General features: G+C 46.1%; 1 protein-coding gene and 1 pseudogene across 2 annotated transcripts in view; one reads left to right on the top strand and one right to left on the bottom strand.

Moving 5' to 3' along the window:
• The window catches only part of PCNX4 (pecanex 4), a 241,290-nt gene that overhangs the window by 66,036 nt on the left and 160,941 nt on the right, over positions 1-14,313 (bottom strand). The gene's annotated exons all lie outside the window — the stretch shown is intronic.
• Positions 2,179-2,297, top strand: LOC134981767 (5S ribosomal RNA; annotated as a pseudogene).

Consider the following 14,313-nt stretch of genomic DNA (forward strand, 5'->3'; position numbering starts at 1 on the left):
CAAAATTTGGTCATTTACTGTTTTCTTTTATTTATTTATTTATTATCTCTCACACCCATCCTACTATTCTAATTTAATTTACAATCATATCTATATTATCGAATCATAAAATTTCACTTTCAACTTATTTTACTCTATATCTTCTCCTTTCTCTTTATATTTCCAACAGCAACTCTTAATCAGTATAGTTCTCTTACTCACCATCACCCAGGATCACCCATTAAAAAAAGTAAACCTGAGGTCTTCCCCCCCCCCCCCCCCCCTCTCCCCCTGGTTTCTCTATTTTCCTACCCAATAGGGGTTAAACATTAAACTGGTTACTGTACCATCCCACTGACCGGACATTGTCCAATCAGAACAATTCTCTAGAGGAAGCACCCAACACGAAAAGCAAAACAATGAGCCCTGTCTTAAATAAACCCGGGTTCACTTCAACTTAATTTTATTCCAACAACTAACTCCCCAGCAGGTAGTTAAACGGACCGGTTTCTGGGAGTCAGACTGCCGGCCGGGGCACGCTTGGTTGCCGGGATGCTCTAATCCCGACGTCCATTCTCCGATGACGTCACCAATGGCAGCGAGAGCGGCCCGTATCCTGGCAACGCGACGCTGGAGCTTACCACCGGATGTGACGTATCACATCGGGGCTCCGATCACAGAGCGTCTCTAATGGGCAAGCGGTGTCCCTGCTACCCTAACACATCAACTCACTGTACTAATGAGGCCTCTAATTAAGAGCTTATTTCACATTCCCTCCTCTATGTGTTTTGTGTTGTCCTCTTGCCAAGGCATATATCAGGTTGCCTAGCAACCTGTTCAAATACATCACTTCCGCTGAGCACAGCGGAGGTCCGATGTTCATTACAAGCTAATCAAGCATAATGCAGCCATTGGCCAATAACTGCTTACACAGGTATTTAAACCTCAGTCTATACACCATACCAGCAGCATTGGAAGTGAACAAGCCCGCAGGACGGGTGAAACGCGTTTTCCAGCTCCAGCAGGACCTATCTCAGTACTCCAGCATGAAATACTCCAACATGTATTAAGGACCTGAGGATTACATCTTGCATCCTATTTCCTATTGACTGACCCAGGGACCTGGGCAGGGACCGGTACACTTTTGTGTCTACCTCTAAGAGATTCTCTATATCAACACAGCAATTAAGCATATATATATATATATATATATATATATTTATTTTCTTCTTGGCCCTAACTAGGGCAATCCAGGGTTCTGGATTATGATTGTGATATTTTGAACAATATTTTGAATGAGAATCTTATTATCCTCCCCCCTTCTCCTTGTCAGATATCCCCTACCCTCTTTTTCTCTCAAACAGCCCATCTTTTCCCAGCACTAAAAATTTTATATCACTATTGTTATTTGTATGCTGGTCTTTGAATTTGGTAATTGTACCTAACTAATCAGTATCTGTAGGGGTCTGTCTACCCACTTACTTCTTATATTACCAACAGGAGTATTCTCCTAAATACCTTGTTTGGTAATTACCCTAACATCTCTATATAATGCTTAATACTATAGATCTGCGGCTCTGCACAAACACTCAGACCTAATCACGTCTATCTAGGGACATAGACAGAATACCACACTGTTATCCTTCTTAATTAAAATTTCCAGTTGTGCTGCAAGTTATAAACAGCAAATCTTCTGTTTTCTTTATAGTATACCTGTTCCCCCAATGTGGCCACACACATATCTTTCTAAATTGAGTGATCACGGAATATATCCATCAGCTTTAGTCAATTTGGCCTATGCCTAATTACTGATCACTCTGGCTTTGATACCTATATACTCATTCTAATTCTAGTGACCAGGGACCATATCCAACATTGCCAGCCAATTTTGGCCCCTACCTAGTTTCTTACCCCATTGACAGCATCTTGTAGTGTATAAAAAGTGGATATCTGTCACTATCCCTTCACAGTTCCCCCCTCTCTCTTTCCCCCTTTTTTTTCCCCTCCCATTCTTCTTCCCTCATTCCTTTCCTCTTTTCTGCGGACTCTCATCCATGATCCACAGGTTCATCCTGTGCCTAACATAGACAGCAGATCCGCCTCGTTTCTCTGTCTCCCCCCCCCATTATACACATCCTCTTTTCCCCCACTTAACATAGGTGCACTCTCATTGGTGAGTCGGCCATAGCAGGCACAAGGAATTACTACCATACCCCACCGACTGAGCCCGATCTCGTCCGATCTTGGAAGCAAAACGGTGGTGGGCTGGGTCAGTATCTGTGAGGGTGACCCCCAGAGAATACCCGGTGTTGTAATTCGTGACCTGCTCGACTCTAAGCCAACAGCAGGAACACCACTTTTTCTTTAATCATTTCTTTTTCTGTATTATATTCTTTTTCCTAAGTACCGTCTGTCCTGATATGTCATAGATCGGAATTGGTCCAATACTAATTAGGATCTATATTCCTCATAATAACTGGGTTTAATGACCCCTAGAGGTCCCATTAATACAAGCAGAGCTTGTGCTGGTTGGATAGGAACAGGGTGTAGAGCAAGAGTGTCTACATCCCTCCTGAAGTCTACTATTATAGACTAACCAGAACATTTCCAATTTTTTAACAAACTTTAACCTTGGTGTGGTATACATATACCCCAACCTGTTAGGTCGAATCAGCCACGTCAATAAATATGGCTTCTCTCAGAGATGCTGGTGAGCTGAATTATACTCATACGTAGCAATATATATTTTTTAGAATCAAATTTGATGGATTATATGGATTTTTTCTTAGAGTAATTAGTAAATAAAAGTTATGTTTTAATATCTTCATATTAACTAATCTATAAAACAAGAGTGCACCCACACAAGAGTCTTCTGCATTTCCCTTTTTCCTTAGTTTGTTTCTGACTCTGGGTGCACCACCAGACCCTATTATCACAACACGAATTACACGTGTATAATCATACGTTATTCTGGTACCACATTATCTTTGGTAATTATCCTTTAGAACCTTTTGAATACTGGTGCGGAATCACATCTACCTTGTGAGATCTTGTGCCGCCTTGTCGGTTTACATGGGCGACAGCCGTGATGTTGTCTGACTGAATCAGCACCGGCTGGTTTTGAAGCAGGGGTTCTGCTTGCCTTAGGACATTGTAAATGGCCCTTAGGTCCAGAATATTTATGTGTAGGGAAGTCTCCTGACTCGACCATTGTCCTTGGAAATTTCTTCCCTGAGTGACTGCTCCCCAACCTCGGAGGCTTGCATCCGTGGTCACCAGGACCCAGTCCTGAATGCCGAATCTGCGGCCCTCGAGAAGATGCGCACTCTGCAGCCACCACAGCAGAGACACCCTGGCCCTCGGGGACAGGGTGAACAGCCGATGCATCTGAAGATGCGATCCTCACTTGTCTAACAGGTCCCACTGAAAGTTCCTTGCATGGAACCTGCCGAAGGGAATTGCTTCGTAAGAAGCTACCATCTTTTCCAGGACTCGCGTGCAATGATGCACCGACACCTGTTTTGGTTTCAGGAGGTCTCTGACCAGAGATGACAACTCCTTGGCCTTCTCCTCCGGGAGAAACACCTTCTTCTGTTCTGTGTCCAGAAACATGCCGAATATCAGCAGACGCGTCGTAGGAACCAGCTGCGACTTTGGGATATTCAGAATCCAGCCGTGCTGTTGTAGTACTTCCTGAGATAGTGCTACTCCGATCAACGACTGCTCCTTGGACCTCGCCTTTATAAGGAGATCGTCCAAGTACGGGATAATTATAACTCCCTTCTTTCGAAGGAGTATCATCATTTTGGCTATTACCTTGGAACACACCCTCGGTGCCGTGGACAGACCAAACGGCAACGTCTGGAATTGGTAATGGCAGTTATGTACCACAACCTTGAGGTACTCCTGGTGAGGTGGGTAAATGGGGACATGTAGGTAAGCATCCATGATGTCCAGTGATACCATGTAATCCCCCCTCTTCCAGGCTTGCAATAACTGCCCTGAGCGATTCCATTTTGAACTTGAACTTCCTTATATAATTGTTCAAGGATTTCAAATTTAGAATGGGTCTCACCGAACCGTCTGGTTTCGGTACCACAAACATTGTGGAATAGTAACCCCGTCCCTGTTGAAGGAGGGGAACTTTTATTATCACCTGCTGGAGTTACAGCTTGTGAATTGCCGCCAGTACTACCTCCCTGTCCTGGGGAGTAGTTGGCAAGGCTGACTTGAGGTAACGGCGAGGGGGAGACGCCTCGAATTCCAGCTTGTATCCCTGAGATACCACTTGTAGAACCCAGAGATCCACCTGTGAGCGAACCCACTGGTCGCTGAAGTTCCGGAGACGCGCCCCCACCGCACCTGGCTCCGTCTGTGGAGCCCCAGCGTCATGCGGTGGACTCAGTAGAAGGGGAGGATTTTTGTTCCTGGGAACTGGCTGTCTGGTGCAGCTTTTTCCCTCTCCCCCTGCCTCTGGGCAGAAAGGAAGCACCTTTGATCCGCTTGCCTTTCTGAGGCCGAAAGGACTGTACCTGATAGTACGGTGCTTTCTTAGGTTGTGAGGGAGCCTGAGGTAAAAATGTCGATTTCCCAGCTGTTGCTGTGGATACGAGGTCCGAGAGACCATCCCCAAACAATTCCTCACCCTTATAAGGCAAAACCTCCATGTGCCTTTTAGAATCAGCATCACCTGTCCACTGCCGGGTCCATAATACCCTCCTGGCAGAAATGGACATTGCATTAATTCTAGATGCCAGCCGGCAAATATCCCTCTGTGCATCCCTCATATATAAGACGACGTCTTTAATATGCTCTATGGTTAGCAAAATAGTATCCCTGTCGAGGGTATCAATATTATCTGACAGGGTATCAAACCACGCTGCAGCAGCACTACACATCCATGCTGAAGCAATTGCAGTTCTCAGTATAGTACCTGAGTGTGTATATACAGACTTCAGGATAGCCTCCTGCTTTCTATCAGCAGGCTCCTTCAAGGCGGCCGTATCCTGAGACGGCAGTGCCACCTTTTTTGACAAGCGTGTGAGCGCCTTATCCACCCTAGGAGATATCTCCCAACGTGACCTATCCTCTGGCGGGAAAGGGTACGCCATCAGTAACTTTTTAGAAATTACCAGTTTCTTATCGGGGGAACCCCACGCTTCTTCACACACTTCATTCAACTCATCTGATGGGGGAAAAAACACTGGCTGCTTTTTCTCCCCAAACATAATACCCTTTTTAGTGGTACCTGGGTTAATGTCAGAAATGTGTAACACATTTTTCATTGCCGTAATCATGCAACGGATGCCCCTTGTGGATTGTGTATATGTCTCATCCTCGTCGACACTGGAGTCAGACTCCGTGTCGACATCTGTGTCTGCCATCTGAGGTAGCGGGCGATTGTGAGCCCCTGATGGTCTTTGAGACGCTTGGGCAGGCACGGGCTGGGAAGCCGGCTGTCCCACAGCTGTTACGTCATCCAGCCTTTTATGTAAGGAGTTGACACTGTCGGTTAATACCTTCCACATATCCACCCACTCTGGTGTCGGCCCCGCAGGGGGTGACATCACACTTATCGGCACCTGCTCCGCCTCCACATAAGCCTCCTCATCAAACATGTCGACACAGCCGTACCGACACACCGCACACACACAGGGAATGCTCTGACTGAGGACAGGACCCCACAAAGTCCTTTGAGGAGACAGAGAGAGAGTATGCCAGCACACACCACAGCGCTATTTAATCAGGGATTTTCACTAACACAAAGTGATTTTTTTTAAGATGAATAATTCATTAAACCTTGAAAAAGACTCTAGCTAAGAGTTGAAACGCGTCAGTTTCCCACTCAGGACACTTGTGAGGAGAGTGTATTTATCCGGGATCCAGCAGTGACAATCTGTGTGGTGGATGGGCTGATCCGGAACACCCATTACGGGACACACGCGCTGATAGGGACTGTCTAAACCACAGTTCCCTAAAATTCTGGTAATTACCTATTGCCTCACTTGCTTCTCCAAGGGATTTGGTTGAATAATTGATCCCACATTTTTTGTATAGCTCATTTATTCTATCCATGTTTTATGTATGTTATGTATATGTGTCATTGTAATTAAAACGGTATTACACTATACATAACTTTTTTATTCTATATGTCAACTCGATCTGGATAACACGATGGAATGATTTGGAACAAAGAAGAATTCACATATAGCGCTAGTTAAGTGGAAATCTCCATACTCTATTTTTATTTGCACTCGTGGTGAGGGTAAAAGGAACCTCATAGGAGAAAAACACTTTCTTCAGCTGCTGTTTTGCGCACCTAGTAGTTTCTATAATCTATTTGTTCCGCTTTACATATACAGTTTGCGCCTAAATTTAGTGCCCCCCCCCCTCTCTTTGTTACCCTTTGAGCCTGGAAACTGCAGGGGAGAGCCTGGGGAGCTGTCTTCCAGCGGAGCTGTGAAGAGGAAATGGCGCCAGTGTGCTGAGGGAGATAGCCCCGCCCCTTTCTCGGCGGACTTCTCCCGCTCTTATATTTATATTATGGCGGGGGATTTTTGCACATATATAGTTTTTTAGACTATATTATGTGCTGTTTGCCAATGTAAGGTACTCTAATTGCAGCCCAGGGCGCCCCCCCCCCCCCCCCCCCCCAGCGCCCTGCACCCATCAGTGACCGGAGTATGTGGTGTGCATAGTGAGCAATGGCGCACAGCACTGCAACTGCAGTGCTGTGCGCTACCTTAATGAAGACCGGAGTCTTCAGCCGCCGATTTTCAGGATGTTCTTCTTGCTTCTGGCTCTGCAAGGGGGACGGCGGCGCGGCTCCGGGACCAGACGACCGAGGCTGGGCCTGTGTTCGATCCCTCTGGAGCTAATGGTGTCCAGTAGCCTAAGAAGCCCAAGCTAGCTGCAAGCAGGTAGGTTCGCTTCTCTCCCCTTAGTCCCTCGTAGCAGTGAGTCTGTTGCCAGCAGATCTCCCTGAAAATAAAAAACCTAACAAATACTTTCTTTACTAGAAGCTCAGGAGAGCCCACTAGGAGCATCCAGCTCGGGCCGGGCACAGATTCTAACTGAGGTCTGGAGGAGGGGCATAGAGGGAGGAGCCAGTGCACACCAGATAGTACCTAATCTTTCTTTTAGAGTGCCCAGTCTCCTGCGGAGCCCGTCTATTCCCCATGGTCCTTACGGAGTACCCAGCATCCACTAGGACGTCAGAGAAAAGAGACTTAGCAATGAACAGATGGTACCACCTCATATATGTCACTGATCAGGGTCATGCAGCAGTCAATAAAAAAATGAGAACCTCATATTATAAACATATACAATTATCGATCAATATAATCAGGCAATACTTGTTAGTAGGTACTTGTTAGTAATTATATTTAAAAGAATTTTTCAAATGCACATCAGCCAATATGCACCATATTTTGGAACATTTAATCTATATTCCAGTACAGCATTATACAGACTGACGGCTATCCTAAATAACACTATAACATACACGTCATATTTATAGTTACAATTATATCCAACGTATCATTTTTTATCCTTTGTCATATCTCAGAAGTGAGGTGATTTCCATGTCAGCAGTACACTATTCAAGATTATACGCTCCTTAGTAAAGCCATTGTTATTTATACTGTTCTGCTGACATTGCTAATTACTTTACCAATGGGACTTACCATGGTATCATGTTGACACAGCATTAACACCATAAGACATTGCAACACCCAAGCGATTGAGCGGAGTACATTTCTTATTAAACCTCTAAAAAATGTTTTCCTGAATGATATAACAGATCTGATTATTCAGAAAATCTTTAGTTAGTTCTCCACCGCATGTTCCCATATTTCTGGAATATAAGATTTATGTTCTTACCTGGGTAAATCTTTTTCTTCGAGTCCATAGGGGGCACAAGGATAAACGCTGTGTATAGGAAGGCAGAGGACTGAGTCCGGGCACTAAAGAGGTACAGAATTCTTCCCAGCAGTCCTCCTCTCTCCCATACCCCGCCCGCTGACTACGGCCTGCCAGTTTTTAGTTAGCAAGAGCCCGGCAGGAGTGAGGAAAGGAGGAAGGAAGACTATCACACAGACAGAGCCATAAACAGCCATCAACTGTACACACTCACTAACAGATGAACAATGTCAAGCAAGACAGGTGCGTGAAAGAAGGGCGCACTTTGCCCCACTATGGACTTGAAGAAAAAGATTTAACCAGGTAAGAACATAAATCTTATTTTCTTCTTCGTCCACTACGGGGCACAGGGATAAACACTGGGACGTCCAAAAGCTGTCCACTCAAGGGTGGGAAAGCTCCTGGACTGCGCAGAGAACAGAACGCCCAAAGGCGGTGTCCTGAGACGCAAATGTGTCAAAGGCATAAAACCTGACAAAAGTGGCAGCAGTGGACCACATAGCTGCCCTGCAGAGCTGTTCAGCCGAGGCTCCCCGGCTAACAGCCCAAGAAGGACCAACAGAACGAGTGGAATGGGCCGTAACCCCCGCAGGGATCGGAAGACTGGCTGCCGTATAGGCATGGTGTACAGTCAAATGGAGCCATCGAGCCATAGATTGCTTCGTAGCAGGCCATCCTCGCTTGTGAGAGTCATGGAGTACGAACAAAGCGTCCGACCTGAGGAAGTCCTTAGACCAGTCGACATAAATAAGGAGAGCCCGCACCACGTCTAGTGTAGCCTCCAGAGCTGAGGAGGAAGAAAATGCCGGAACCACAATTTCTTAATTGATGTGGAAATAGGAGACCACCTTAGGCAGGTGATCTAACCGGGTCTGCAGGACTGCACGATCCGAATGGAACAACAGAAAAGGAGAGCGCCAGGAGAAGGCGCTGAGGTCAGAAACATGGCGAGCAGACGAAATGGCCAGAAGAAATACAGTTTTCCACATGAGCCATTTAAGCTCGACCTTGTCCAGAGGTTCCAGCGTAGTCTGATCTGAAGGATCTGAAGAACCAACGACAAGTCCCATGGAGCAACCGGAGGCACAAATGGAGGGTGTAGATGGAGTATACCCTGCAAAAAGGTCCTAACGTCCGGCAAGTGAGCCAGCCGACGTTGGAAGAGGACAGAAACCACGAAAGGGAGTACCGCACTTCTTTGGACAGGACAATGGACTGTCCTGCGATGTGCAGGTGGGATCCATTCCATTTGGCCTGCACTTCCAACTGAAGAGGTTGCGAATGAAACTGTGCGTACTCCACCATGTACCCCAGGACGCACATACAAGCCTGTATGGACACCCCGCGGTGAAGGATAAAATGTTGAATATTGGATTGAAGAGTTTGAATTTTGTCCCCTGGGAAAAAGGTGCGTTGGAGCCGCATATTGAGCAGGGCTCCCAAATGTAACATCTCCTGCGAAGGCACCAAGGATGATTTGCGCCAATTTAACTTCCAGCCGTGACATTGTAGAAGATTCACCATAAGCTGAAGTAGTACCTCCCGGGACTGGGCCATAAGGAGCAGGTCGTGCAAATAAGGAAGGATCCATACACACTTGCAACGAAGTCTGGCCGCCATGACTTTCGTAAAAACCCAATGTGCCGTTGACAAACCGAATGACAACACCTGAAATTGGTAATTGTCCGGTTGAATGGCAAACCTAAGGAACCGCTGATGACTGGTCCGAATTGGAATGTGCCAATAGGCATCCTGAATGTCCAGTGATGCCAGAAAGTCCCCTGGCTTCAAGGTGAGGATAATCGTGCAAAGAGACTCCATGAGGAACTTGGAAATTCGCAGAGCCTTGTTCAACGACTTTAAATTGATTATAGGGCGGTAAGAGCCATCCGGCTTCCGCACCAGAAACAGTGTTGATAAAATCCCTGTCCTCTCTGTGACTGAGGAACCAGGATAATCACATTGGAGGCCAGAAGGGAACGAACTGATTCCTGTAGAGCTTCTGCATTCCACGGATCCGCTGGGAGACCTGTGGAAAAGAACCTGAGACAAGGATGCTTCCGAAAGGATATTGCATACACCTGAGAAACGATATCCCTGACCCAAGTGTCGGACGTGGTCTCCAGCCATAACGGGGCATACTGCAGAAATCGGCCTCAAACCCTCGGGTCCGCCAGAGGGAGGCCCGCCCAGTCACTCGGCAGGCTTCTCAGTCTGCTTGGGAGCTGGGCGTCTGGTGGCCCATAGCGTGGGGCTTGGCTCCCTTGGATGGGGCCTGGTACCATGAGGAAACCTGACCCTTAGCTCTTCCCTGCGGGCGAAAGGAACAAAATGTATTTCTGGCCATGGACAGAGCTGCCGAAGGAAGGAAGGTGGTCTTGGCCCCCAAGTATCTCCAGAAAAGGGAAGAGCCTACAGAGCCTTTTTTGAGTTGGCATCAGCACGCCAGAACCAGAACCGGAGCCAGAACGCCCATCTAGCAGATACAGTTGCAGCTGATACATTGGAGGTTAGGACCCCGGTATCCATAGCTTCTTCCCCAAATATGTGCTAGTCTGTTTATTACATAGCACGTGGGCGAGCAATTCCCGTCTGCTAGTACCAGATGAAAGTCCTTGTTCCAACTGCTCTGCCCAGCTATTGATAGACTTGGCAACCCAGGCTGAGGCCAGGGCAAGACGAGCCACTGCCCCAGCATGCGAGTAAGCTGTTCTCAGTAAAGCCTCCAAATTCCGATCCATAAGGTCCTTTAGGGAAGACGTGTCCGGAATGGGAAGGACTGAAGATCTCACCAATCTGGGTGTTCACCAGAGGAGAAGTTTCCCACTTAGCATGCTCTTTAGGAGGTAGTGGGTAAAAGGAAGCCATGTGCTTAGGCACATGAAAACGTTTGGTAGGCTCAGCCCACGCAACCTCTAAGAGATCTTCTAATTGAGCGCAGGAAGGAAACTGGGTTGATTCTTTTTTTCTGCCGTTTAAACAATGGCGCCTTATCCTTAGGAGCTGGAGTCTTCAATTTGAAGTACTGATAATGTCGATATTATCTTAAACCATAAAACACACTTTTATCATGGAGCCGCTACGGCCGCTAAACTTAATATGCACTCTACGTACCTTTTACGCTATTTGCGTAATGAGTCCCGTACCGTGTACGGACTCTGCGTACAAACGCCGCGCTGGGGGTACAAAGTACACGCAGCGCGTATACACTCAATTAATACACTTTAAAACCTTATACAGTTAGGCAATGTAATACACTTTAAACCTTAGCAGGGAAAAGAGGACACAACACCGATTTGTAGTTAATCACTGGGTTCCGACACCACAGAGTAATATTTCTGAAAGGGGGTTAACAATACAAATTATGCACTACATACAACAGAGTAAATGGCTACAGTCAATGTACATACGTGAGAATATTTGCATGCGCTTCCCGGTCCGGTCCTCCGCTATCAGGTAGATAACGTTGAGAGTCTTGTGTGTCCGTCCAGGCAGCAACAGGCTTTTTATACAATACTTCCAAAAGCAATACAATGGATACTGTAATCCCTTTGTCCATTGGACACAGGGATGCATCTTTACAGTACAGGAGAGGTCATAGGTTGATTTGAAAAGGTGGGCGATGTCTTTCTCAACTGCTCTTGTGGGTGGTCTCCTCTGGGTTCCCGCCGCAAATATAATATACAGTAAATACAGTTTAGATCTATATTCTGCTTCTGCACATAACTATACGCAGGAACATGCGATCTTCCTCAAACCAACACCGGAATGTTACCCTTAAAATACCCTACAGCTGGATACCAGACACCACCTTATAACCTTAGTCTGTCCCCTCCTATCATGCAAAGGTGAATCCCTCCGTTCTGGAATCATTTAAACTGTTGATACTTGCTGATGTGGTGCAGGGGGACTATGTGTACAATGTGCACTATTTGGATTAAATATGTAATGTTTTGATAGCCCTCCATGCGTTCACAAACTCCGCCGTAAATACCCATACCACGCGCAGGACCGCGGGAGCGACCATACGCAAATTACGGATATGTGCACACACGGCGGAACAAGTGCACGCGCAGTGGGCATGTGTGTGTATTTTATACGTGCTGTGTGTTCTGTAATGTTTTTCGACTTTGACAGTCCACCCTTTGGCAGTCAACAATAACTGCCACTATCTAATCACTAAACAGAAAAATATCAATACAATATCTACAGACGATTGGATGGTAGGAGGAGAGTTGTAGGTGGGAAATGTATGACCTAGTGGGATAGTAAAAAGCATGTATGTATGAATCCATGTCTGAGGGGCATGTATCATCGTGCCGTATATGTTCTAGATAAGCTTCGAGGTATTGCGAAGTATACATTAAATCCTTCTTATCCCGTATTAAGGGTCTGTAAGTGGGCCAACAAACACTACCAAGCTCTTTTCGGCTTCTTGTTCCAACAAATGGGGTGCACATTTAGTTGATGATACATGGAGGGGGAACATATGTGAGTGCTAGTATATGTGGATATTACCTGTCGACTATGTGTGTCACTAACTGAAGGTTGTAGAGATGAAGATAAGACACATATCTAAAATACATTCACATAACATTTTCATAATCATTCTTGGGTATGGTCGATGTCTTTTCCGGATCGGTGTATCTGGGCAGAGGGGGAGACAAAGGAAAAACGGGTGAAAGAAACAGGCCATGGAATTCATTTGCAATCCTTATCATTACACTGTTTCTATGGATGGGTCGTAAATTAAATCTGCTGCTGTAACAATGCCCCCGCTCCGTAAACTCATCAACTTTGTGCCGTGCTTGCGCCGCGTTAGAATTCAAACACACCTAAATATCAAGCCACTAATTATGACTACTCCCAGGATACAAAGGAGAAACTTTCCTACACTCATAATAACATTTTGAGCCCACTCTCCTAATCCCGAGAAACAATTTTGTGGGTTCAACCATGAGACCCAGCTGGTCAGCTCATTACCCACAGCGGTCAGGGTAAGATTGTGTCTCCTCCGGAACTCCCACTTCAACTGCAATATATCATCCATCTTTTGATCGATAATCTCTGTGGGGTCGTCAGTGCTGTTTGTAATATACGTGCAGCACTTCACACCATATTGAGTTGCCAAAGTGATACAGTACCCACCAGTCACGGTTGTGATATAATTGAGGACCATCCTGTGCTGAATCAGTTCTGTCTTGTAAGCTTGCAACTCCCTACCCGTATACCTGAAGGTGTCGTCATACATCTCAGTGATATTATCTATCAAGTTCGCTAGCGCATGGATATACCTATAATTTATAATTCCTCTGGCAGTACGGGTGATGTCTAATGCGAGAAGGAATTGAATCCCGGTGGATTCGTGGATCAAATCAGAGGCTACGTGCTCTGTCCTATCTATGAGGTGTCTCTTGACGATGTGTTCATAGTGAGTATGAGTATAAGGAGCCTGAGCACTGCGGTGAACATCTTTCATCTTATCATGGGTTATGGTCATCACCTCTGGCAACACTCTTCCAACATAACACAATCCCTCTGAGTTCGGGGCAAGCCACTTATACGCCTTCCTCCCACATATGAAATAGGCATCATCGGGGAGAACATAGGGGACAGAATATGACATTACATTATTACAAACTTTCCAAGTGAAAAACCCCATCCCTAGTTCTCCCATCTGCTCAGTACAAGTATCAGGCTGGATGATATGAGCACAGTACCCTGGTGATACTTCTCCAACCCACATGGTCTTGCTTCCTCGAGTATACCTATACCGAAAATACCTTCCACTGTTGGCTATTTGGCGTACAAGTTCAGAGTCTATGGGTATCCTATCAGCTCTGTGCGAAAAGGCCATTGTCTGGTTATTCCATGTCACCTCCCAATTTCCTGGTTTTCGGTAATTGGAAATATTGAAACATAATAAGGATCTATCTACATGATACTGGTGGAGCTTCAAACTAGGGGGCCTAGAAATATTGAATTTCTTGTCTACCGGTCTCCCACCCCGTAATTCGAGTACCTCATCTATTGCTAAAGGGTACGGTACTAATCCTGACTTGCTCTGACCTTGAGGTACTTGTAAGCACACCCAGCATTCTGTCTGGTTTAAGACCTTACCCACTAGTGAGTGGTAATCACTCAATGGATGACGGTCCATGTTGATATTAAGACTGGACTGACATCTCTGGATGCACCCATCCTCGACTATGTTCTTACAATTCCTACAAATGCAATTTTCCTCAGCCAATAACCCTTCACAGTGCCTCCGAGCTCCCTGACTACCAGATCGCTTTCTGATACTCGCCTTTGCTCGAGTGATGTGTTGCTCTTGAGATTCTACAAATCCATCCTCGCCATCAGAACCCATTCCAGATCCTTTCTCGACCTCTCTGGGACCCTCACCGAAACAGA

This window comes from Pseudophryne corroboree, chromosome 12 (assembly GCF_028390025.1).
Source record: "Pseudophryne corroboree isolate aPseCor3 chromosome 12, aPseCor3.hap2, whole genome shotgun sequence".
NCBI classification, from domain to species: domain Eukaryota; kingdom Metazoa; phylum Chordata; class Amphibia; order Anura; family Myobatrachidae; genus Pseudophryne; species Pseudophryne corroboree.